The 26,206-nt window shown below is 38.7% G+C and overlaps 1 long non-coding RNA gene across 1 annotated transcript in view; it reads left to right on the top strand.

The window, feature by feature from the left end:
* Nucleotides 1-12,829, top strand: part of LOC106047813 (uncharacterized) — a 207,266-nt gene extending 194,437 nt beyond the window's left edge. The window contains exon 17 of the long non-coding RNA XR_010832008.1: nucleotides 6,414-12,829. This is a non-coding gene — a long non-coding RNA (uncharacterized lncRNA). The remainder of the gene's footprint in view (nucleotides 1-6,413) is intronic.
* The last annotated feature ends 13,377 nt before the right edge of the window (nucleotides 12,830-26,206 follow it).

The following is a 26,206-nucleotide window of genomic DNA, read 5'->3' as shown; positions in this document are numbered from 1 at the left end:
GTTGTAGATTACCAAGATTTAGGCATTTGGTAGGGCACAAGTTCTTAACATATTGGAGAAGCAGTGATGTCAGGTTAAAACTTCAAACTGAGTGGGGTGGGAGTCCTAATATTTTTCTAAATTGCCCAGTTACCCATTATCAGCATTGTTGGTTCTTTGGTGCATTACCTATTTAGCATGTGTCAGTGATGACTGTCAGGTCTGATAGATGCCCTTCATTACTCCTGTATTTTAAATAACAAATATAAAAAGTACCTTTCCTGTGTACAGCCAGGTAACCTGCTATATATGGAGACCTGCAGATGAAGCAGTGCCTTCAGTTCATCCCTCTGCCACCAGTATATCAGTAATTGTGAAAACAGCAAGAAAAGTGCTGTAAAAAGCAAAAACAACAGCCAGGGTGTAAGCCTTAAGCCTTCATAGTAGTGTAGCTTTGGCAAACTGAGAGCAAAAAACCTATGAAATGGTGCCATACTGACACCCTTTTCCTCTGTCTTGGTGATTAGACAGCTTTCAGGAGTCAGTTCTTCTCTGTCAATGTTATTTATATACTGAAGTGAAACTAGAAGGTATGTTGAGGGAGATAATCCTTGTTCACTCTGAGCCTTACCAAAAAAAAAGTAATTCAATGAGTAGCAGGGCTAATGAAGTTTGTTTTCCTATACATTTGTGTCTCATGGATGGAGGGGAGAGGGAAGAGAAACCCTGCAGATTTTCTGATGTCTCATATTAGATGTGCTGCTTTTAACATGGTTTATACTTTCCTCTTCGCAGAATCTCTCAGAGAATGCATTGGACATGATATTTCAGAGCTCTCCAAACTTTTGCCTGATTTGGTTGAGGTTGACAAACAGGGTAAAAAATTGCTGTGAACTGATATTTTTACCAGGCTCTCATATATATATATGTATATATATATATATGTGTATACATATAGGTGTGTGTATATATATGTACATCTATATATATATGTGATGGCCCTCCTCCCTACAAACACTGAAGGTCACATGGAGAACATGATCTCATAATTCTCATATTCTTAGGAAATCTGGCTAAAAATACCACATATTTCCACATGAATAGTAAGCTTTGCCTGGGCCCCAGCTGTCACTGAGATGAGAAGGGAGCAGAACAAAGAGTGTATGGTGGGAACATGGCATGAAACTTCCCCCTGGGCTTGTTTACGTGAGCACAACTTGCCCTCTGGTTGCACCAGCATGACAAATGTTCCCTAAAATAAATGGGCTTAAAGAAAGGGATGGAGATTTCTAATAGGAGCACAGAATTCAGGCACTGTGAGTGTGCTGCTGTGTCAGGCTTCATACCTAAGGTAGAGCCAGGCATTTCTCACTCAGCTTGCAATTGCCATCATGTGCTGTGTCCCCCATCCAGCTGGCACGTGAAACTCTTTTGTGCATGACAGAGCACATGAGGGCTGATGTGGCCATGTGCTGAACAGGTGTTTTGTGGCTGGCTTCCTGGAGCGGGGACATCACACTCAACCTGTACCTTAGGGTGAACTGGTGCTTTGTTTCTGTGAGCTAGGGGAAGTAACTTCACCACTCCTCTTGGCCTACTGATAATCTCCAGTGACAAACAAAGCAAGAAGGGAAAAAATGCAACCAACAGATGACTCTGTCTTGCCTTTCTGTGAAAGGGAGAAGAAACTGAGCAGGAAAGGATTGTGAATCTTTCCCAGGGCACAGACGACCTTCCTAAAAGGTGTCTGTATTTGGTACAGAGCAGTTTAGATGAGAAATCTGGAGAGCATCTTCTCAGTGCCATCGGTTTTCAAAGTGTCTTCAAAAAGCTAAATAATATTCCAGAGAAGCAAAATTTATTTACAAAAAGAAAATATCAGATTTTACAGGAGAGTCACAGGCAATTAAACTGTAATCCAAGAGACAGGATTAATTTACTATCAGTTAAACCTAAGCACAGAGTCTATGAAGTACGAGAGTGATTTCCTCATTAGACTCTTACAGAGGAAAGATTAGCATTGTTTAATAATGAAGGTAAGAAACAAAAGCACTAGAAAAATTTAGGCAATTTCTCTAGAAAAGGCTCAGCTGTGTGTCTCCCCCATTACAGGTAACAAAGAGCTTATTTTAAATATATGTGTGAAGAGTGGCACCTATTTAATTTGATTAAATCTATCCTAAATGAGTATCTGAAAGTAAACTCAGCCAAAAGGACAGTCACACCTCTTGGGAAAGCTGAATAACCTGTTGTGAATGACAGCACTTGTAATTTGCTGATGCATTTCAAATATTTAGTTATTTAAGTAAGATGACACTGAAACCAGCATTCAATGTTGAAAAAATTCTGGCCATAAATCAATTCAAAAATTATGAATGATTATTTTTCACTTTAAAGCAAATTAAGGTCCAGATGGGCTGTCTTTTTATCTGGATCCCAAACCCTAGTGGTTTTTGACTATGAAGAAATCATGTGATCTCAGTATTTTTGGCTATATGCACTTATGCATCTTGGTGGTAAAGAGGAGAACCATCAGGATTAGCATGGAGTTTTTGCTCCATTTCACATCACAAAGGCACCAGCTCACTGGCAGGATCTGCCACAATTCCTCTGTGTGTTCCAGTAACTTGGATATCATGATTGTCCCTTCAGCCTCAAATGTCTTGCTCTACTCCTTTAGGATACCATGAGCAATGAATAACTTTTTGCTGAGAGTGCAAAGTTTTACATGATGAAAATCCTGTGATGATGATCAGTTAATAACATTTAATGAAGACAGAAATAATGCAGCTGACATGTAGTAGTGACAGAAAGCTGTGTAGCAAGCCCCACTGTGTCTGGCTTTTGTCTGCTGGAGAAAAGCATCCTTGGGCTGCTGATGTACTCTTTGTGTAGTCAAATTCTTGGCTTCAGTTTATAAGATCTTACATGAGACAGCAACTTTGCATGTCCACTTCCCCTTTCAGGGGACAGTGTTGTATCAGCACTCACAGCCTCATATCTCTTTAATTACGTTCCCTTACAATCACCTTATTGCTGTTAGACTCTTTCAAAATGATTTTGTTCCTTCCTTCCTACACACATATCAACACCAAAACACATTTAAACTATCAAGGCAGACAGACACAGCTTTGAAACTCATCTATTATCCATCTATCCGTTTTTTTTCCTTTTCTGATTTTTTTTTCTGTATTCCCTTGGTGTCTGAACTCACCACCACTTTGGAGAGTCTCTGTCTGGGTTTTGAGAAATGCAAAGGGTGTGGAGAGGCCACAGCTCTTGCTGTACAGATTGTGGAAGCGCAATGGAAAAAATGGTCTGAGCCTTCAAAGGAGGTACCCTGTCTCTGTACTGCTGGAGTATTTATGCTGTCTAATACCCTTCCACTAAGTACCTACATTAGGAGATTCCCTTGACTCCTGAAATCACTAAAGGGAGAAAAATGCCCCTGCAAACAGTGGCTCAGGATACATCCTGCTTTGAATTCTTCTGAAGGAATACATTTCTTTCCATTCACACTATGTGGGGACAGTGGGCTAGGGAGATCAGCCTCCTAATGGAGTCATCTATGCTTTTGGTTTCAGGTCAGCTGATGCAAACACCTTCTTGGCAGCCTAACGATTTTGACAGTTTATGGGGTCAGTTTGCTTTGGGGCCAATGAAGCTGACTAGTCACACGAAAGAAGTAACATTCATTCCAGTCACAGTGTATCTGAAATATTAAGGCCACTCTTCTGACTTATAGTTCCTCCAGATGCAACTGGTGCAACCTATCTCTCTAAATCACAAATTCTCTGGACACGGGAACTTTTGGAATATTGTATAAGGTACACAGTATATAAAGCACAACAAAACTGTTACCACTACTAACAGAAACATACTGTTCACATTATATGCTAGAACACCATATACTATGGTTATAAAAAAGGAAAAAGATCTATTTGCCTGTTGATAAGATAATTTAATTGAAAATGAAGAAAAATTTGATTGGGTATGAAAAATATAAGTGCAATAGCAATTATTTTTGGTGTTTTTGATATCTTTGGGGATGTGTTATGTAAACTGAGAATTTGCTGTTCTGTAAGGTAATGGGTCAGAAAAAAACCACAAACAAACCATGGAACAGTATCTCTGAAGAGAGAAAGTGGTAAAATTTTGATTTCCATGATGCTTTGATCTAAGTTAAACCAGCTTCAGTAAAAGCATATACATATCACTCAAGTCTTACAGCAGGACCTGAGAAAGTAGGAGGAAATAAAATAATAATGATGCTTTCATCATGTTCAACTGAAAAATAGAAGTAGGCTGAAGTCTTTTCATTTTTAATTGCCTTTTGATATTTAATTTGATTATTTGATCAAAAGATTCTAGGTTGACTCTAATAGTGCCATTACGTGGCTTTAAAAGTTCTTTGTAGTGATAAGAGTAATAGAAGAAAATATCACAGATACGAGGGCATATAATGTAATAAGCTAGCTTTACTGCAGAGGTAGATGATTATTACAAAACAAATTTATGCATGGATTTAAAATGCATGAACTTGATTGCTTTGTTGCTCTTGACTTGAAGAAATATCTTCATTGCAAAAATTCAGTTGGACAAATGTTTCCAGTTGGGCTTTTTATTCAAGCATTATCATGCTTCTTAGTCCCAGGGACAGAATTTAGTGTTTACTCAACTGATTGCTGTGGACTTTATAAAAATGAAAAATGAATGTAGCTGCAAAAGCAGGTTCTTTATTATTCAGTCAAATTCACCTGTGGGAGCAATGGGATTGAAAGATCTATTCACTGTTAGAAAAAAAAAAAAAGGAAAAAAAAAAAGCAGAAGTGGAATTTCTGTGAAGCACATCCACCTACAGCTGGTCAGTGTTTTGCGATGGCTGCTTCCTCTTTGGAAAGTTCTGCTTTCAGTTTGGTTTCCCTGGGAACGATATGCAAGAAATAGAGTCTGCTGTGCTGTCTAGAGGCTTGACTTGTTCACTAAAATACCCAAAATATTCCCTTGAGACAAAAATGTGTTCATGTCCAGAGATAGCTGATATCCATTGGCCTACCTCATAGAAAGACTTAATTTAACAAAAACAACAATCAACCACACAAACAAACAAAAAAAAAACAAAAAAAACCAACAACAAAACAAAACAAAAAACACTTGATCATGTGGCTCACCACTCAGATTGTTTTGTTTCTCTGCTTGGTTTGTCACACAAAGTTGTAACAGAAGGGTCCCAAAATTCTGTTTCCAAGATTAACCACTCCAGGAAGTGTTGTTTTTTTTTTTTCCTTCCAAACCTAGATTTTTTTTTTACTATATTTGTTTTAGTTTCTTTTGCCAAATGAAAAAAATCAACAACCCCCCAAAAAATCATTGCTGATAGGCTAATTTTTTCTGTTCTAGCTTGAGTAAATATGTTTGATGTGAAAATAAACAGAGAATTACTTGCCTGCCATTGAAGCCTTGTTAAAGCATGTATGGACAGTGTTACTTTTAAGAGGCTGGAGAAAATTCTTTTATTCAAAAAATACATTTCTGATGCCATTTGTCCTTCAAACAACCATTATTCTCATAAAGCCTAACTGTTCACATTCATCCGGTTGATGTAACACCGCTGATTCTCAGACATACAGCGTACACTGGTGCACAGTACGCTCTAATCGGAAAATACTACAAACAAAGCAAGTTCCAGTTGCATCCTTGAACTTACTGGAGTTCAAAGTTCTTGAGGAAGAGGTGCCAACAGAATCACTGACATGATGAAGGATGCTCATGCTCACTAAATGTGTCACTAAAATGGGAACTCATTTGAACAAGAGTGTTGATTTTTGTGTGGAAGGGACATCAGAACTGAAATGCAAAAGATAACCCTTCTTAGATATTGAGCATCCTGAGACCCACTGATGTCCCTAGAAGTTCTGAGTGATAAATACTTCATCCAGGGCATTGAAAAGAGATTATTGCAAAACCTACTGAAGTATAAAGACTATCATTTATTCCAGCAGGCATCAGATCAAGCCCAGTATGAATGAGCATCAGAGTATGTCTACATAGACTTTTGCAGGCAGAATACAAGTTTCTTGTCCCAAGATTTGAGCCAGTTGGATGTATGACAGCCCTGAACTGGAAGCCATGTTACTGCATTTAGAGTGGAGCCCAAACTAAAGCCCCTGCTGAAAGATAGAAAATATCAATTTGTGCTCAGCAGCATGCTCATCCAAGGATGCGTAGGGTGAATGCGCATATGCTTAGAGTGCAAACAGAATGATTTCATGCTTGCCTGCAAAAGACCACGTAGAAAAATGTCCTAAAAGGGGAAATGCATCAAAACTCTGATGTGAACACTTAAATATTCTCCTCTGGACTCAGGGAAACTGAGGAAAACAGAGAGACAGACTCTTTCCTAACACTGCTTTTCCTGGTTTGTTTCTTTTCAGATGGAGAGACAAGAGATAGCAAGAGAGGACTGCAGATGAAAAGAAAAAAATATTAATTGAACTAAATTCCAAAGCCACAAAATGATTGACTTTCACTGGCATAAGCTTTGCAAGCCCCAAAACAATACTTTAAAGTGTTTAATTTTTTCACATCAATTTTAATTAAGCTCTCATTAGGCTCTTGTGCCCCTAGAATTTGGCGGACAAAAGAAGCTGGCTTGCCCAGCGAGTTTCCCAAGCTTGCACAGCTCTATTCCTAAGGAGATTTATCACATTTTTTTCCTCCCCTTGAAAGAACCTTACATGAACCAATTCAAATGAAAAACACATGGACTAAAAAAGACTTCATCATGCCAGATACCTTTTTATATCCAAAGCAGTGAACTTGTAGTCAGTTTGTCCTTTCATGTGTTGTTTTTTCTGGCTTTGGGACCTAAGAATGATTTTTTACTACGTGCAGTAGTAAAACAACATATTATGCAATTCTATTTTTCAGGGAGAACACTATGTAATTCATAGGCTTTGCAATGCCACATTTGCTGTTCAACAAATACATAAAGTGACTTCTCTTCCCCTTGTGGGCAGACATCAAGAAATTTATGTTCAGCAAATGGTATTCCAGCTTACCTAACTTTTTTTTTTTTTTAAACTATTTCAAAAGGGACTGCAGAGTGTAACAATAGACAGCTTGCTAACTGCTGTTTTCTCTCTGTTGTTCAAGAACTTCTCACACAGAATTGATAATATCTTTTATCCTTAGGCTACCAGTCAAAGAATACAGGTGAAAACACAACATACCATGACCAGATTGCAGCCCTGATAAGAGAGAAAGGTCCTTCTATAAAATGCACATGATGGATTCGTAGCTCTGTTAAAGTAACTTGTAGAAATGTACTCACTGGGATGGTTTTGAAGATGTTGCTATTTTCCAAAGAAAGCTTTCATAACTCTATTGGGTTTCTTATAGCCAATCTACAAAAGAAAGGTTGGTTCAATTACAAAGAACACTTTTTAAATCAATGCCTTCAACTTGTAGCTTCAAATGAACAGTCATAATTCCAAACGACTAGCTCTCTAATCCTCCTGTGGATTTATTTGGTGCCTAGCATCTCTTATGTATGCAAGGGTCACTAAATAGTTAGATGTCTGTTTGCATGATAGATACAGCCAGGAAAGGCAGAGAGGTAGCTACACAGGTAATATAGCAGGCTGGATGGTAAAGCATGCAAAGAAGAGATCAGACATGATGAACTGCCCTCCTTAGCTGCTAGGCTTGCACTCTGGGCACAGCTGACCTGGGCTGCTGAAAAGGCAGTGATTTGGCCTTACACTAAGTACACCAGAATGTCTGACTCTTGGGTCATATACATACCAAGAGGACCTACAGTAAGTCTGCCAGTGTGAAATGGTGGGAGCTGAGGAGCCCATTCTTACATCCTGGTACTACATGTACTCTATCATATGCATAGTTCATCTTAGTTCACAACTATACCCAGTCAAGGCCACACATCTATTTGACTGTGCTGGATGTTACAGGAGATATCCACAATGATGCAGGTTAGTAGCAACTCCATGTTACTGCAAAATATATTTGGAATCTTTACGTTATAATGCTGGAAAGGCTATGCATTCATCCCTCATGCTTTCATGTGAGCTTAATGTTTGTCTCACCCCAGAGGTGCTGGTGGAATAAATACACTCTAGACTGAATCTGCTGGATCTTATAGCAATTTGTACCTTATGGGCAGACACACCACAGAGCTACTGAGCAAGTGTATGGCTGTGTTCAGGCCCCAAGTAGGAGGCCTGAATGCTAAGCACATTCAGCATGTGGCACAGAGGTGAATCCTCATCCTGTCCTGTGCCTGCTTCTTTACTTCAAATAATGCTCTTACAAAAAATTAAAGGATAAAGCATAAGAGGAGATATGGCATGAGATGAAAAAATGCATTTAATTTTGCATTTTCCTTAGTCCTTCTTGTTACTGAGAAGGACAAATCTAGCAGGCCATGGTGTCAGCAAGAACAGGGATATGATGGGATTGAGTAGTCTTCCAAGAGGACATAGTAGTCTTTCGCCTGTTATACAGTCCCCTAAGGATGTAATCATGTTCTTTCAGCTCTTATTCCCCCTAATCCCTCCAATTCAGGTGGGGCCTGTAATTTCTCTTGCAAGAAGACCTTCCTTTATGAGGGCTCTCTCACACCTGTTCTGCTCTAGGGCCATTGCATTTAGGCTCAAGTTTCCAGCTGGAGCTTTTTAGTGTTTCCTATGAGTACCCAATCCACAGACAAAGGTGACTTAAATGCCAGTGGCATTTACAAATAAATGGGGGAAGTGTACTGGGGATATTATTGAAGTGAATGGTATAAGGTGTTATAAGCAAAAGCCAGTTTAAAAATATTCTATGTCATGTATACACAGGATAGAAAGTCTCCTGACATTATATGAGATTTCACCAAGTAGCTGCATTTTAAGCCATTTGACAAATGCAAATGTTTTAGACGTTATCACGCACCCTTTTTACCACAAGCATCACCAGCTACATTTTTGATCAGAGAGGAAACTGAGCTCAGAAAGCTTTCAGTGTTCAGCCATGAAAGGATAAGCAGGTTAGAAAATGGACAAAAAGATGCAGAGAAACTGGTACATCTTTACCATCTTTACCATCCTTTCAGTGCTGTTTTACTTCCTCCTAGCTCTAAGAGCTGAAAGTCATATATTCTTCCTTTATATCTTTACATTACATCTTCTTCACTGTGATGCATGTCAATGACTTTGGGAGTACAGGCAAGCTTGGAGGATCTTTTGAAGTAAGTAATTTATTCAGTATCACTTCCATATTTTTGTGTTGTAAAGATCACCATAGTCTTTCAGATTATTTGGGAAATTAATCTGAGTAACAAACCAAACAACTTGTTCTTGACCTCTGCATCTTCTGTACACTATTTTTTTGAACTCTGATAATTTGTAACCTGTCCATTTTTTTTTGCCTTGACACGTTATAGTTTCTTTTCCTGACTACCTGAGCACAATTTCTTTGATCTGTCTGCTGCTGTGAAATCTTCATGTTAATTTCAAATTCACTTTCTGGAAATATTCTGCAATATTTAATTAAAATTTACAGTGAATATCCCTTTTTGCGAGACAGATTACAAGAATACTTACTGGGTGAGACTGCATGGAAACAGTCCGAATAATTTCATTTGACAAGCCAGAAAGATTTTCATAGAAAGTTCAGAGTTTCTTGCCTATCTCTACTTCATCACAATGTATGTACTATGTTACTGTTAGGTGCTCAATAACTGAATTAACTTTCTAAGTATATACAACACTACATTGTGGGTTAAACACATTTTTTGTCATTTTTTTTGTTGTTTTCTGGAACTTGAACAAAGAAAATATTCTAACTTCATCCTAAAGAAATTGAAAGGGTTAGACTGTCCCTTTCTATAACCTTTTGTTTGAGGCACAGCGGAAAAATAATTGAGATGGGAAAAGTTCATTAGAGATACTATATAACTTAGACAGTTGAGGATTTCTCCCTTCAGAGTCTACTTCATATCTGCTGGGGAATTCACTGCCATCTTACAGTATTTCTCACTATAAATTTGAAAACTGTTCTAAGACAGATAATGGCTGCCACATACAATACCCGGGAAGAGAATGGAACTAGCAGAATTGGGAAATGTTAATTGTTGAGACACAGGGGTTGCTCCTCAGCAGACCTACCATTTGCCCGTAAAACCCCATGGGTTGGGATAGGCATGATGCCAGTCTCCCAATGTCAGGGAAAATCTGCTATTCTGCCCTTAATACAGCATGAAGACTTCATTTGAAGATGATCCCTACATCTCTAGGAAGCTGGAAGAAATGGAGACAAGGGCAAGAAATGTCATTACCAAGACTGCCAGTTTCCCTGAAGGGCAGATTCACTCTGCACCTCTCTGCGCACCTGAGCTCAGTAGGTTGCCTCACCAATGCCCTCAGTCTGAAATGAGCAGACTGTTTTCATAGCTGTTGTCCAGTGGCCTCACCAACAGAGAGGCTGGAGTAATTCCAGACTGGGATATTTCAGGCACTGCCATATAAAGGGGATGGTTAATTTTTTTCTTCCAACAGATAGAATAAAATTTGCAGATAAAACACATGGTTTTCATTTCCCCAATATACCTTGTGCAAGCTGAGTTTATTCTGAACTAGTTGACCGCTTCAGGTGGCTAGAGGGAATAATTTCATTGTGCAAATTCCCCGTTAAAGCTTTGCAGTTAAATTTTGTGTGTGAAATAAAAGTACATCTGTGTTTAATTTTACAAGTTTGCCATACATCATAACCTCAGAAGAACCCCTCAACATCATGCAAATTAAAAGCAAGTATTCAGATGATTTGCATACATGTTTTTCTGGGTTAGACATTACATTGGAATGCATTGGCAGTAAGTGGCTGTGACTAATGTAACAGCCTTACATTTAACATACTGCATTATACAGTCTTATGCACAGTAATGTAATAATTAGTTTGTCAAGATATCACACTCAGTTCAAATTTAAATAGTGTTGCTCTCTGCTGGTTAGTTTTGTGAACTACACATTTGTTTAATATAAAATTACCTATTAAAATAGTCTCAGAGGTAAGACTTCAGGTCCTGTTCTACCAGCTGCCATCGAGGCAGAGTGTTTTTGTGAGAAAAAATGAATTACATGCAACACCTAATCACATTGATCACATTCCCTCTTTTCTCTGGTATAAGTTAGAGACAAAAATTCTTAGTTCTTATTCTACTGAATTGCTACCTGGCTTATCATTATCCCATCCTGTATTTGCACATTTGATCATTTCTCTCATTCTTTCTGATTCCCTCTTTCTCTTAGCTTTCCCACCACCTGAATAAATGTTCTGAAGAATAATACTGAAGGACACTTTTCCTAATTTTACAAGAAAACAGCAGCAGAACTGAAGAAAGTAAACTAGTCAGAACATTAGGCATGTTCTGACTGTACCATTTGGACTGGACTTTTTGGAAGACTATTGCTCCTGATTCTCTATCAAAGCCTGACTGAGATCTAGAAAGTGAAGTGAAGGCAGTTTAGGCAATCATCAGATTTTTTTAGTAGCAAAAAGTTTTGGTTTGCATTTGGGCATCTAAGTTCTCTTCATACACCAGCAGACAAGGTTCTTGAGATCTTGTGTTACCTTATAAGCAGATGAAAAGGAGCCTGGAGAGAAGATGATATAATGAGACCATGAAAACCATTTTGTAGGAGAGTACAAAGAGCGTGTTTTATTTTTTTTTTTTGTTATTTGTTTATTTTTTTTCTCCGTGCCTCTACTGCAAAAACTGCACAAGAGAACAAGTAGTAAAAATTGAAGTTTGTCTAAAATTGCCTATATTATTCAAAAATATGTTAATGTTTAGTTTGGTAATGTAAATTTTACTGATTCTACGCCTTACTTAGACGCACAAGTACTGATACATATTACCTTTAAGCTTTTTTCATCCTATTTAACTAGGATGTATATCATAAGTAACTGTAGTACATGTAGCATTATTTTGTTGACTGTATGAAACAAATAGCTATCATAGCAAGTTGTTAGTTAATCAGAATTAAAGGAAAGCTTTTTCAGTGTAATTGCTGGATAATATTAATAATAAATAATTAATTGTGATTTTAAAAAAAATCTTGAATTTGCAGTAAATCTTAGTATTTACTAATATATTTTAAACAGTGTTGAAATTGTATGAATTATAGGCTAAGTCTTTCCCCTCTTTATGTTTCCAAGTACTGAGAACATTCAGATTCAGATCCTTCATATCTGATCCTGTTGAGGTCACTAGCAAAAGCTCCTTGCTGAGTTTACTTCATCACAGATGTTTGTTGTGTGGATTTGCAGAAGTCTTCAAATACCTCTTAGTCTATTTTTCCTTCCCAACAGACAGTCCCTGCAAGTCTTCTGAGTTTAATTTTAAATATATGCTTCAGTTGCTGCTATAAAACAAGTTAGTCTTGGCCCTGATGTCATAGATTGTCAGGAAACATTTTATATGGAGGAGAATCAGTGCACAATGAGTATATGATATAACTTGTGAAAAAGTTGTGCTCTTGGAGTTCTTACTCAGGCATTATTTCCACTTATTATGGCGTTCATTGCCAATGTTTTCGAAAACTGCTAAATCAGGACTTGAGAAGAAAATATATCATGAACAAAGGACAGTATGTACTTAGAATGAGGGTTTATTTGGGTCTGTAAAATAGGGGCACCTTGATAAAAACTCAGTATATTCACTGTGTGACAAATCTCAAATCAGGACAGTGATATGCCACGTAGTTTTACTTTAGCAGCAATGAACTACAAATCAGTGGGAATTTTGGAAGAGTTTTTTCAGAAAAGGTTGCAGAGATATTAAAGTGTTTTTTTTCTCTCTCCTCTCCTCTCCTCTCCTCTCCTCTCCTCTCTCTCTCCTCTCCTCTCCTCTCCTCTCCTCTCTCCTCTCCTCTCCTCTCCTCTCCTCTCCTCTCCTCTCCTCTCCTCTCCTCTCCTCTCCTCTCCTCTCCTCTCCTCTCCTCTCCTCTCCTCTCCTCTCCTCTCCTCTCCTCTCCTCTCCTCTCCTCTCCTCTCTCCTCTCCTCTCCTCTCCTCTCCTCTCCTCTCCTCTCCTCTCTCTCCTCTCCTCTCTCCTCTCCTCTCCTCTCCTCTCCTCTCCTCTCCTCTCCTCTCCTCTCCTCTCCTCTCCTCTCCTCTCCTCTCCTCTCCTCTCCTCTCCTCTCCTCTCCTCTCCTCTCCTCTCCTCTCCTCTCCTCTCCTCTCTCCTCTCTTCTCCTTTACAGCAATCAAAATGTTAGTACAGGTGATTTGTTTTAGGTAAAACAATATAGCTAACTCCTCTTTTCCAACTCAAAAGAATTCTATTTAGCTATTTTGACCACTCAGATGAGAGATAACCACCTTGGTCCTTTCACCTGGGTTCCTGACTAACTTATGAGAATGACTGGTGGCTCTTTCTGCTCATTGTCTAGGGGCAGCAGTGGCTCTGCAGTCAACATCACCCTTTCAGACTTTTATACTTCTTTCTGCTTTTTTGAGGCAGCTGGAGCCATTTCTTTTCCTAAGGTCAAACCCATGTAAAAGAATGAGATCAAAGAGCAGCAACCAGATCTTTACATCCCCTACTATAAAACCTATCTCCTTACAAAGCAGGGGTAGTATTTGTCTTTGTCTCCAATCTAGATTGGAGTTTGTTTCAGAATTAGGTTATTCCTCCTGAAATCCTTTTTTTAGCAATTAGTTTTTATTTGCTTTTATAAAACAAACAAAATCTATGCACGGTATGCCACAAATTTACCACAATATACTCTCATGTAAGTATGTTGAACTGGATTATAGGAAAGCAAAATGCAGCACAATAACATTTTCTTTTTTAAAGTATAACTAAATTACCATGAGAAAACTGGTCAAAAGGAAGTTAAAAAGGAGCAGCTAGAAGGACATTTTTTTTTATAGTTTGCATGAACAATGTTTAAAACCACCACATCAGAGGATTGCAGCTAATGAACACTACTAATTAAACAGAACCATTCAACGAAAGCCCAGCTACAAAAAGAAAAGGATCTAGTTTCACAAAGCAGCAGAATGAAAGAGTAAAGTAGCTCTAAAAAAGACATTCTCCCAGGAAGGTGGATATCATATCCCAGTGGGGAAAATAGAAAAGTACATAAATTCTACCAAAGAAAGATTAAAACAATAATGAGGGAGGCCAAGAAAAAATGAAGTGTATGTTGGTAAAAATCACAGAATTTTTAGAAAGTTGTGAAGAGCAGGGAATCTGCCAGAGAATTTCTCTGTTTTATGAATGATTAAGGTACAAATGGAACTCCTAAAAAAGATGAAGCAAAAGGAGAAAGCTAACTGAAAACTTCCGTTGTCTTTCATGATAGAGGAACTGTTTTGGAGAAAAGCTGAGAACAGAAGAGAAATTAATATATTGTTCTGAACGTGTATGTATCTTGAATACATACAGTGTGTAGATCTGGTCTTTTCATAAAGTAGAATTAGAACTAAAGTATGTGAAGTAGACCTAGAAAAGGTATAGAGAAGAACAAGAGTAACCAGATGTTTGGAACAATTTTCACAAAAAGAGAGAACAAACAAAAGAATTTTTCAGCTTGGAAAAGAAAGATCTATAAAAATATGAACACAGTAATAGTAAGCAGGAAAATGCTGATCCTTTCCTTTTGCATAAGAGTATGGAGACAGAACTTTCAAAACAATGAAAACAAGTAGTTTTTAAAAGTACTTTCTGTCAACTTAAATATTTACACTGTAAACTCATTGGCAAATAATGTTGTGGAGGCAAAAAGTCCATATAAGTTCAAAAGCAAGCAAACAATATTAAAAAAGAAATAAACAGATTCAGAGATCTTATGCTAATTACACGTGACAGTCTAGATCAAAAAATCAGTTCAGAACTTAAAGAAGAGGGGTAAATACAGAAAGGGAAATAGTTATACTAATAACTGGAATGGTCTATAAAATCTCTTCTTTCTATTTTCATCTATCAAATCATCCATTTCTTTATCATTAACAGCAGCAGAACTGTCAGTGATCAACACATTTGTTCTTCTGTACATTTGTTGCTCATTATGCACACCAGCAAAAAATTTAATGGATATACAGAATTTATGGTGTTCTGGATGTTGACAAGGATGGAATGTTTGATAGTGTGTCAAATATTGATGGCATTCCTTTCCTTCACCCCTGCATTCCTTGATATTTTGCCACAAACACAAACATGTCATTCAATAAATGTTAACCATACTTCATGCAACTACCATGATTTGACTTGTTCTTTGCTTTCTTCCATACACCTTGCTTTAAATGGGATTTTTGCCTTAAATTTCTCTTCCCTGCCTGAGTCAATTTACTTCCCTGCCCAGAAAGCTTCCTCTAGTATCTAGTTGTTAGCTTCTAACAATTTCTTCCAGAGGGCAGACAGAGCCAGAATATAGATGTTATGATCAATATTAAGTCAACCACCTCAGCTCAGTCCTTGCACACTGGTCTGTTTCCCAGTGTTCACCTACAAGTAACTGGAGACCAGTTCCACATCTGAAAAACCTGCCCTTGTGCTCATAAGACAGTAGATAACTTTTAAGTGTCTCTGGATCTATTTTAAGGTGTGCCTGCTGACAGTGTCAAAACACTGGCTTTTATTTATTTATTTATTTTTATGTATGAGAATGTGTACCTTCCCCTCAGGGGCAGACCTTTTTCCCATCCTCCACGTGCCTTCTTATCCTCTGTTTTGCTGGGGTTTGTGCCCTGAGTGTACCTTTTGATATGCTGCTTGACAGTCACCATTGCATTTCCTGGCCTAGCATTGTATCTTCAGGCACTTATGACATTAGGCCATTTTCTCCTGACAACCTGGTGTAAAATGAGCTCCTCCACATGGAAACAGCCCTCAGGAGAACAAGTTCCTTCCAACTGGCTTCATATTTTGTTTACTGAAGCAGTGTGATTGTCTCTGTGTTATACTCACATATCTTGCAATTTTTCAGTACTGCTTCTATTACTTTTGGTAATTTCAAAGTTTTGGGCCAGGTTAAGTTCTCCTCTGCCAACAATCAGCCTTTGAATTCTCTCCTTATTAATACCATAAACCAATTTATATTATAGCATGCCCTCTAGGACATTTCTAAATGAACAACATTCAGTTAGCCTTCATCCTACCACACAGAGTTACAGTTTCTTCTTGCTTTTCATTACGAAATTTAACACATCCTACAGAAAAGCTTAGCTTTCCTGAGAAAACTCTGAAGAGCTTTTGCAAGGCCTCTAAATTATTACTGCAGAAAACCAGGCTGGAATAAAGCTTGTCCTGGGGCATCTTTCTGCCCCCAGACAAGAGCAGTTCTACCTGACTGAGCTGTTGTTTTTCTGAGACTGTAACAAACTGAGTAGGAGGAAGTTTTACTGTCATTGATTAAAAGCTTTTCTTTATCTGTAAATCTGGTGTGCAGGAATAGGGCAATCACAGCTTTCATAAATTGCTGCCAGCCCTTGTTTGCTTCATTGCCTGTGTTCAGTCCTTTAAAAATAAAAAAATAAAAAAAATCTGTTCTTATGATTATTACTTCCCCCACTCACACCAGTTTTGAAATGGGATCAATCAGCTATACTCCAGAACCTAGTTCTCCTGTAACTAATGGGTAAAAAAAAGCTGCTTGCTCCTATCCCATACCTGTAGAAACCTGACCGGTTAATTGTGTTTACTGCAGAATCCCAATACTGGTGCCTTTCCTACAGCTCTGAGCCTGGTGTTCCAGCATGCCTGTCTCTTGGCAACTCCCCTCTCCTTTTTGGGAAGGCAAAGTTCACTTTGGTCATAAAGGAAGTAGATACAGCTGGGACAGAAGCTCATAGGCCTGGTTGTCATTGCTCAACTTGGGTTCCTGTATCAGTTGAAAAAAAAAAACAACACCAAAAAACACAACCAAACAACACACCCTCAAGGCTTCTGGCATTTCTTCTCTCTGCACTGTTGTGAGCAGACTGTATATTTGGCTGGATAATTTTTGTATCTCCTTTGGCCTTGTCTTTTTCAGCTTGCCTCCTAATGACTCAGAGAGGCTTTACCAAGGTTTTTGTATCTGGTATCACAGATGTAACACAGAACTCAAGGGAGATGACATATTTTGGATCCGTTTTAGACTTGGCTTCCCAGAGAAACATTTACTGTTACAGTTTTACTTTGTAACTTAATCCATTTTTATATTCAGCTCTGAACTCTGCAAATGTTAAGGAGCAAAGCTTTCTGACCTCCCCAAGAGATGGAGCATTAGCAGCATTTTATGTACAGTGGAGTTACAGGATAGAGTAGTGAAAAGAATTCGGTCACAGAGTCCATACTAGCCTGGACCCTCTTTGCTGATCACTAGACAAAGCACATCTTCTACACTCTGTACCGTCAGCTGTCTGAAAAGCCTCATCTCCTAGAAGTGATGGTGTTACCAAGTTATACAAACTGCATGAGGGAGGATGACAGATGTACTGCAAAATGTCTGTGGCCTGGATAGATGAGTCTTTGACCTAATAGTGCTGACAAAGAACTCCCATTCTGTACTTGCAGCTACTTCTCACCTCTGCACATGCTGGATTAAATAATAATTTAAAAAAATGTCCAGATTCTGGTCTATCTACATTAGAATTACCCACCTTATATGCCCCATAGTAGATCTCATTTAAAAAAATAATTATTATGAAAAAACAGTGTCCCTAAAAGACTGGTACTAGGACAAGCTGTAAACAACATCTTCATCAGTGATCTGGAGAAGGGGTTGCCCAGGGAAATTGCCAAGTTTGCAGCTGATATTAAACTTTTTCAGATCATTAGATGCCCAACTTGTAGCGAAGAACCCCAGAAAGACTTCACTGAACTGACTGAGTGGGCAGGCAGGAGGTGGGGATGGAACTGCATTGCTGAAAATATTAAATTGGGCATCAAAGGAACAACAATCTAAACCATGCTTACGTGGTGCTGAGTTTCAAACAGGCAGCTACAATTCTGGAGGGAATTCTTGAAGTAATCACTGACAATCCTCCACAACCACCAGTTCAGCGTGTAACAAAACAACAAAATGTTAGGCATCAGCCAGGAGGGAGAACTGAGAGCAAAGCAGATTGTCATTTTCCTTGATGCATTTCTTGTTGAGTACTCTGTACAGTTCCGAACTCTTCATCTCATAAAGGACATAGTTGAGTTAGAAAACGTACAAAGAAAAGCAAATAAAATGACTCATAAAATGGATTAGCTGCCGTGTGCATAGAGATTCTTCAATGTGGAGAGGAGAAAGTTGACAGAAATACAATGTAGACAAAATTCTGATGGTGTTTTTGTCCAAGGACCCTGTGGACTTGCCTGTGGACTCTGCTCCATGCAGGATTTTCAAATCACTGTATTTAGCTTGTCCTGAGGCTTATTCATTTTTTCCTGGTTTTTTCTTGTTCCCTCATGGTGGTAAAAGGTTCAATCTCTTTGTGTCTGAATGGGCAAATGGATAAAGAAATAGTTATAAATGATAAAGTTGGGATAAAGATATATCCCCAAGATATGGTTTCAAACTGAACTACCTAGGTGTTTTGCAGCCTACCAACATAGAGTAGGGGGTGAGGAGGTCTGAGAAGGAGGTCTTCAGGGCCAGAGAGGCTGGGGGCTCCCCTCCCACAGGATTTGCCCAAGATAGGAACGGTTTATGGGATTCCAGGCAGCCTTAATTTCATGAAGGTGGCTATGTAGAATTAGTGTAGATGAGGCACTGGAAAAATAGAATACATCAGAGGAGCAGGGACTTTGGAGCACCAGTGAACAGGGCTGTCAAGAGGCGTCTGCTCTGACATCCTCCACAAGTCATTCTGTGTGTGGGGACTGTGGTAGCAGATGTTGTGCCAATTGGATTGTGAAACTGAACATGTAAGGCATTTGCCTTATTCTTCCTCAACAAAGGCAAAGCAAATTTTAACTCATTTCCAAAGACTTACATAGATCAACATTGCATATGGCACAGTAAGGTTGAAAGAAAACTTTAATGAGGAATTTGAGATATCTTCACCAAGATGGCAATCTTTCTCAAAGATCCTCCTACATGGCAAGATGGAGCAGGGACATAAGATGTTTGTTTATTTGACTTTCTATTACAGGTCATGTATTTCTGATAGCTTATTCAAGCTTGTCTAAACACTAAGAGAGACAGAGTCTGTGGGGCTCAATGGAGAGTGGCAAGAGAGTATAGATGTATGTGGTTGCAGTGGGAAAAATCAAACAGGCAATTAACAAAAGTCCTTCAGTACACTCTGTTCAGAGGTTATGGAGAAACTACAGGTAACAGAACACATTATAAAGTCACAATGGGTAACTACAAGAAACTACAAGAAACTAAAAGAGGGAGCATCTCCTCCCCTCTGCCTAGGTTCCTCTTTGTTTAAGTGTATGCATGGAGTGTTGGATCTTGTACACTGGTGTTCAACACACTAATGATCTGCTGATCTGGGTGAAGGGAGGATGAATTCTCTTGGCTCTATATCATCTACTAAGCAGTTCTGTCTGTCTTGGCAGTAGATCTTCTATGTGACCCTACCTAGGCTTTCTTTCCTGGCATGCTGCAGCACAAGAGATGGAAGTCTACACCACACAAAGACTTGATGTGGTCTCTCATATATCTTACCTTTTACACTCTGTGCAATTTTACCATTACATTTTATTGATATGGGAGAATGGTAAAATGTTGCACGTACTGGGGTGATCCACCTTCCCTTACAAATGTTACTGAAGAGCCCCAGACACAGTCAAGTGTCTGTGTAGTGCACAAGATAGCATAAAATTATACCAAAAAAGACTCAATTTCATAATTCTTACAAAGATACAAACTGTATGGAGAATGCCAGAGAAAAAATGAGAGGTGCTGCATGACCAGAAAATGATAGCCTAAAAATACAGCAGTGTTTACCTTTTTTGACAGACAGGCAACAGTAAAACCATCATCAGACAGAGACTGTGAACAGTTACTGTTCATATTTATGACAGTGAATTAATTTTCTGCTATTGCCATGGCCCTCAGGTTCTAATACACTTTTCCTTGAGTGTAATTTGAAATGAATTTGCAGATGATGTCAATAGATCATTTGATGTCTCTAGCATGTTATTTTTTTCCCTTGTAAATAACATGTTCTCTTTTTCCATGTCCTCTGTATGAGATCAACAGTGCAATTTGCTTAGCTTTTTCCTTGGATGGCTGATAGCAATCAGGCACTTTGAACAACCTATGTAGGTCATTGCAAAGCTAATTAATCCTGCTTTTCAGGCTGAGGAAAGGAAATATGTTCTAAAACAGCTGTCCCAAGGATTTTAAGTAAGTTACAATAATATGCACATTTAGTGCATTACCAGTATTTCTAGCAAATAAAATTGATTGAGATTCATTGACAAGACTGAAACAGCAATGCTGAGGATGACACAATTCAAGATATGTATTTCCAAAGTAAGAGAAGGGAAATTAAAAAGCTAATCCCTAATATGTTTCTGAATGAGCAGTGTAAAAGAAAACCAGGAATACAAGACAGCCGTGGAAGATGTCTGAGTTGGTATTTTCTTACAGAAGGGCAGCATTTGAACTTAGGTCCTTAAGGAGGAGTTATTATGTCACTATAATAGCTTTGCCACGCTCAGCACAAGAGTTTCCTCATCTGTCAAATGCTTTTCTTGGTATGCTGTCATCCAACTTTAAATTTAAGAGGTCTGTGAATTCAAAAAGGTATAGAGTTTGTGTTGGGTTCTTGGTTTTATACTGGTAATGTATCACCACTTGCTTATTTCATTTTTCAGTTGAGACTTTTTTTTTTTTTCCTCAGAGCATTGAGCAGGGTGGCAAGAGAGAAATAAATCTGCAAAATCCTTCACATGGTTCCTATAAAATTCTCTCCCTCTGTCCCCCAAGCTGGCAATCTCAGCCTTGCCAAACTTCAGAGTTTGCCCAATGTTGACTGTTAGTGTCTGTTGAGCTACAAGACAGTTAATAGCCAAGTTTCATGCATGCAACAGAAACAATCGTATCTGGCGCAGTCAGCTCTGCTTACTTTTTAGCAAAAGCATCATGGAGAGCAGTCAACATCAAGCATGGACATATCCAACATATGAATAGATTAGACAGCCATCCTAGGAACCAAGACATCATGAACTCCAAACTCAGTAATGTATCTCCAATAGCATTTTTGTAGCGTTTCTCCAACTCTGCTCCATGCGTTGTTGGTAGAGTTTAATACATTGGTCTGTGAAATTAGAAAGAAACCACATATACTCCCCAAACTTCCAAGCAGACTTTCCTTTCATTTTGTAATAAATGAACATTTAAACTTTAGCCTAATTTTTAGTTGCTTTTAAATGAAGACAATTGTGGGAACACTGTTGAGATGGTCTGTGGATTTTTTTATATTATTATTTATTTTTTTCTGAAAACATCCTCATGGTCATGCAATTAAATGAAATTAGGAAACACTGGCCTACATAGTTGTCCTGGTTCCAGTTAGGACAGAGTTAAGTAGCTCATAGTAGCTGGTAGGGTGCTATGTTTTGGATTAGGATGAGAAGAGCGCTGATAACATGCTGATGTTTTAATTGTTGCAGAGCAGTGTTTACACCAGGCCAAGGACTTTTTGGCTTCTTGCTCTGTCCTGCCAGCGAGCAGGCTGGGGGTGCAGCAGGAGCTGGGAGGGGACAGACCCAGGACAGCTGACCCAAACTGGCCAAAGGGGTATTCCATACCATCTGACGTCATGCTAAACAATATATAGGGGTGGCTGGCCGGGGTGGGGGGGCCGGCTGCTCGGGAATAGGCTGGGCATCGGTCAGCAGGTGGTGAGCAATTGCATTGTGCATCACTTGTTTTCTTACACATTATTATTGTTAATACTATTATCATTATCACTATTATTATTATTATTGTTATTATTATATTCCTTATATTCCTTATATTATTATATTCCTGTCTTAATAAACTGTCTTTATCTCAACTCACCGGCTTCACTTTCCCGTTTCTCTCCCCCATCCCAGAGAGGGAGGGGGGAGGGTGAGCGAACGGCTGTGTGGTGTTTAGCTGCCAGCCGGGTTAAACCACAACAATAGTGGATATTTAGAATCAGGCTATCAAGAAGAATTGCAACATCTGGAGCTAAGAGATGTATGTTTTTAAGAAGAAGGACAGACTGTTTAGGGTGTTAGGTTTGTAGAAGAAAATTGAGTCTATAGAAGTTATTTTTCTGTAAAAAATGGATTAGATCTTTCCCATTGCCTGACAGTGACTACTACACTGGCTCCCAAAAAATCATATGAGATGACATTCCAAATTCATGAGGAAACATAAAGCCACTTCTGAATGCAGTCCCCCTATTTTGCCTGTACCACCTCTCCTGCAGTGTTATTTTGGTTCCATTCATTCCTTCCATCTCCCCAATATTGCCAGAGGGAGAAGAAGGGGGGAAAGTTTCAGGGCCATTTCAAGCATCTGTTGTCACAGTGCAACTCAAGGTTTGATCACATTTTCCTTGAATTTTAACTTTTATTATTTGAAGTACTAAAAGTTTGGTGTGATTAGATGGTTTTAAAAAGTTAGTGAACCTGCTGCTCAAAGTGTTTCATGTCTGAACAGATGCCACAGCCTTGAATGAAGAAAGTACGTTGTGGGCTGTTCTATACCGTGATACTGGACATTGGCCCTTGCTCCCCAGACTCTGTGAACCCCCCTCCTCCTTTTCCAGAGCACATCCCTGACAGACATTTTGATATTGCAGCTCTTTCCCAGGAGCTGTGAGTGCCTGTTCCCCTCCACATTCATCTGTGATGACAACACTGCTCCCCTTGAAGGTGGCAACAATGAATTTATGTTCCTTTATGTTCGTAGCTCTCCTCAGACTAAATCTCTGCATGCCTGTCTGGAGGCTCAAAATAGCAGTATACTAAAGATCAAGATGGGAAACCACCATTTTATTTTGCATTTTGAAAAGAAAATGGATCTAGTTTTTTGCACTCAGCAGAACAAGTCAGGCACTGTAGCCCAGAAAGTTCAGGGGACTGCGTTCTGCCCATCTATAGGGTCTTATACTCATTGCACAGCCGTGCACAATTACAGCAGACTGCACACAGGATACTGAGGTACTCCTTTTCAGTCCTACATTCCTAAAATCTCAGAATTGTGAACCTAGGTTTCATGGTGTCACCTAACTCATGCTTACAGTTAGAGGCCTAAGCCCAGGAGACAGGCAGAATTTGAGATATGGCTGCAGAAGGCTTTACTTTTTTTCCAGACAAGTTGTTTTAGGTCATGCACTGGCTTTGCACCTCTCCCATTCACTCACTGTTATAGTTGCTTCAGAGCCCCTGATGTGAAGTGGAGCAAACCTCAGCAGAATCATGCCTCAGTCTCTTCAATGACCTGCGTCCAAGTCACTGAGGTGATCTGAACAGTTTATTCACAATTTATAAGAGACTTCACCAAATGTGAGAAGTGTTAATCAGGGGGAACAACAACAACAACAAAAAAGCTCTAATAAGCATTTCAGCATTGCTCATTTGCACAGATGGTTGAACTGAAGGGAATACGCAGAAAGAAAAGATAGATCCTGAACATACTCTGGAAACATTTTTTCACCCAAACAGAAGCTGCCAAATAAGAAAGATTGCTGATGCAGCAGTGTAGATGCCAGGTTATGGCAGTAAACAACTGGGTGCCATTGCGGTGAAAACACATTATTAAGAAAGACAATGAAAAATTTTTAAAGAAATAAACAACAACAACAACAAAAAACAGTTTTGTAACTCCCACCTCTACTTTCTAATGTGTTCTTCACTCAGCAAGACCTTGGATCCAGCTTCTAGTGTACTGCTTTTCAAACAGATGTTGGTGAAGAGCACACCGTGCTCTCATAAACAGGACAGAAAGAACATAAATCACTTATCAACCTAAAATATGTATGGCCCCTGAAAAAAATACATAATTTGAAGTGTTCCAAATCTGCCTGTTCAAATAAATGACATGCAGACTTTGCAAGGGTCTAAATTCTTTAAATTATACCCGGGTATATTTTTTTCCTCTCTCATGAAATTGATAAAAGGAATTTGATAAACTACACATGTAAAACCATTACATAAATTTTCTCATCTTTCAACAGTTAGAAACATAAGACTGAAAATGACTGTATAGTCTCAGATCCCAGTCCTGTGCTGCCACAGACAGCCATCTCTTAAATGCTGCTGAAAAGTAGTTTATCTATGTCTGGAAACTATTTGGGGATTTATTTATTTTTTCTCTGTCGTGCCTCCCTGAAAGCATTAGAACATATACAAAAATTATACAAAACCATTTTCCTCTCTAACTGAAAGTCACTTTAGGCTGCCTCAGGTGATTATTGACTTAGACATTATTTAGTTCTATTGAGGAGGGCATGGGCTGAGTTCTACAAAGGCCTAACAAACCAGATAAATGGACTTTGCTGTAAGGGTACAGAGCACTGGAATTGCAATGACAAAGTAACTGCAGTTTGAGTTTGCTGTGTAAGAGATAACTACAAATTCATATAATTCTAGGGTTTAAATATGACTAATATTCTAACTTCAATACACTTGTTTGTACATGGGCATATATACAAACACACTAATTCTTCTATATGCACTGTAAAAAATTGGATTCATACATTGAGTTTTGAGTTTTTCCGTCATATGAACTAGTGATAATTACAAGCATTCTAAAGTGTATGTCAGCATAATTCCATTGTAATTGTAGTGAGGAAAGTCTTGGCTTTTGCAAACACAGTAGCAAAACTTCCATTGTCCTCACTAAGTCTCGGTTTCCCTTACTATAAAACATGACTAGTAATATCCCATTAATTGTTCATTATCTATTGACTAAGACTGTTTTGTTTAGCAGGACGCACAAAGTCATTACACTTCTTCAGTGCTCTCCCTGTGGCCCTGGAGCACAGACCTGGAAAGTGTAGGTCAGATTCATTGCATGAATGAGCTGTTAATCCAGTAATGGCACAGACATTATGTTCTTCCTTAGTGTGACACTTGAAACATACTTTGTAGGGGTTCTGAAACAGAGAATGAGTATTTATTGAGTAGGTAAAGAAAATAAGAGAATCACAAACATGCTGTATGAAAAAAGGAGATTGTGATGGAGGTAGAAGCCAGGCAATTTCTGTGACTGGCTACTTCTATTTTCCCCTTCTTTCCCTGCTTAATGATAATCTGGACTGTATCTCATTGTAGACCATATTGCTGTAATGGAACAAACTCTCCCTTGGAAGAGAAGAGGTACTATCTATGTTTAACTGAGTATCCCTTTAATCAAGTATCATTAATGTAGTACATGATGTTTAACATTTAACCATTGAGTATAAGGTCTATAAAAATAGGGAAGAGGTTGAAAAAAAAGGAAAAGGAAAAAGAAAAAACTAAAAGTCAGGAAACAAAATGCGGCAATATTGGCAGCTGCCTTTGCAAGGGCTCAGGCTCCATCTAGGGGACGAGGTTTTAAAGAAGGACCAGGGTGTGGAAGAGGTTGAGGAACAGGAAGAGGATCAGGCATTAGGATTCCATTGGCAAAAGATTAGTGTGTCTTTACAAGGAAAAGGGACATCGGAAAAATAAATGTTCAAAAGGACAATATAATTGGTTTCCTATCCTCACTACAACCCTGTACCAGGGGAATTGATTGGGATTGTGGAGGAGGACTCAGGTTGGTGGGGACTGGGGGTTGAGGAACTGATTTCCCCAGCTGGTTGACATTAAGGTGGGGAGTGGTGTAATCAAATTTCTAGTTGATACAGGAGCAACTTTGTGTTGAACAGCTGTAAGGGACCCATGAGTAAATATTCAATAACTGTAGTTGAGGCAACAGGAAAACAAGAAGTTAGACCCTTTTTTTCAGCCAATTAAGTGTAAAATTAGTAGCAAAATGTTTATGAGTTTTTATATGCCCAGTGCCTCTGATGGGAAGAGACATGTTAAATAAATTTAGGGCACAAATAGCTTTTGATGAAAACAAGATGAGAATTCACATCCTACACAATAATGCCTGGGAGGCGCAAATGTATATAGTGCAAGAATTCCTTAAGACACTGGAAAGCAAGAATAAGGAATCATCAAGCAATTCTCTTTCTGAAATAGAGGATGCTGTAACCCCTTTCATATGGGCAACTGAGAAACCTGGAAAAGCAAATCGGCTGAACTGGTAAAAATAATGCTA

Source organism: Anser cygnoides, chromosome 5 (genome assembly GCF_040182565.1).
Source record: "Anser cygnoides isolate HZ-2024a breed goose chromosome 5, Taihu_goose_T2T_genome, whole genome shotgun sequence".
Taxonomy (NCBI): Eukaryota; Metazoa; Chordata; class Aves; order Anseriformes; family Anatidae; genus Anser; species Anser cygnoides.
The sequence above is the reverse complement of the archived record's forward strand: the minus strand, read 5'-3'. Positions and strand labels throughout refer to the sequence as shown.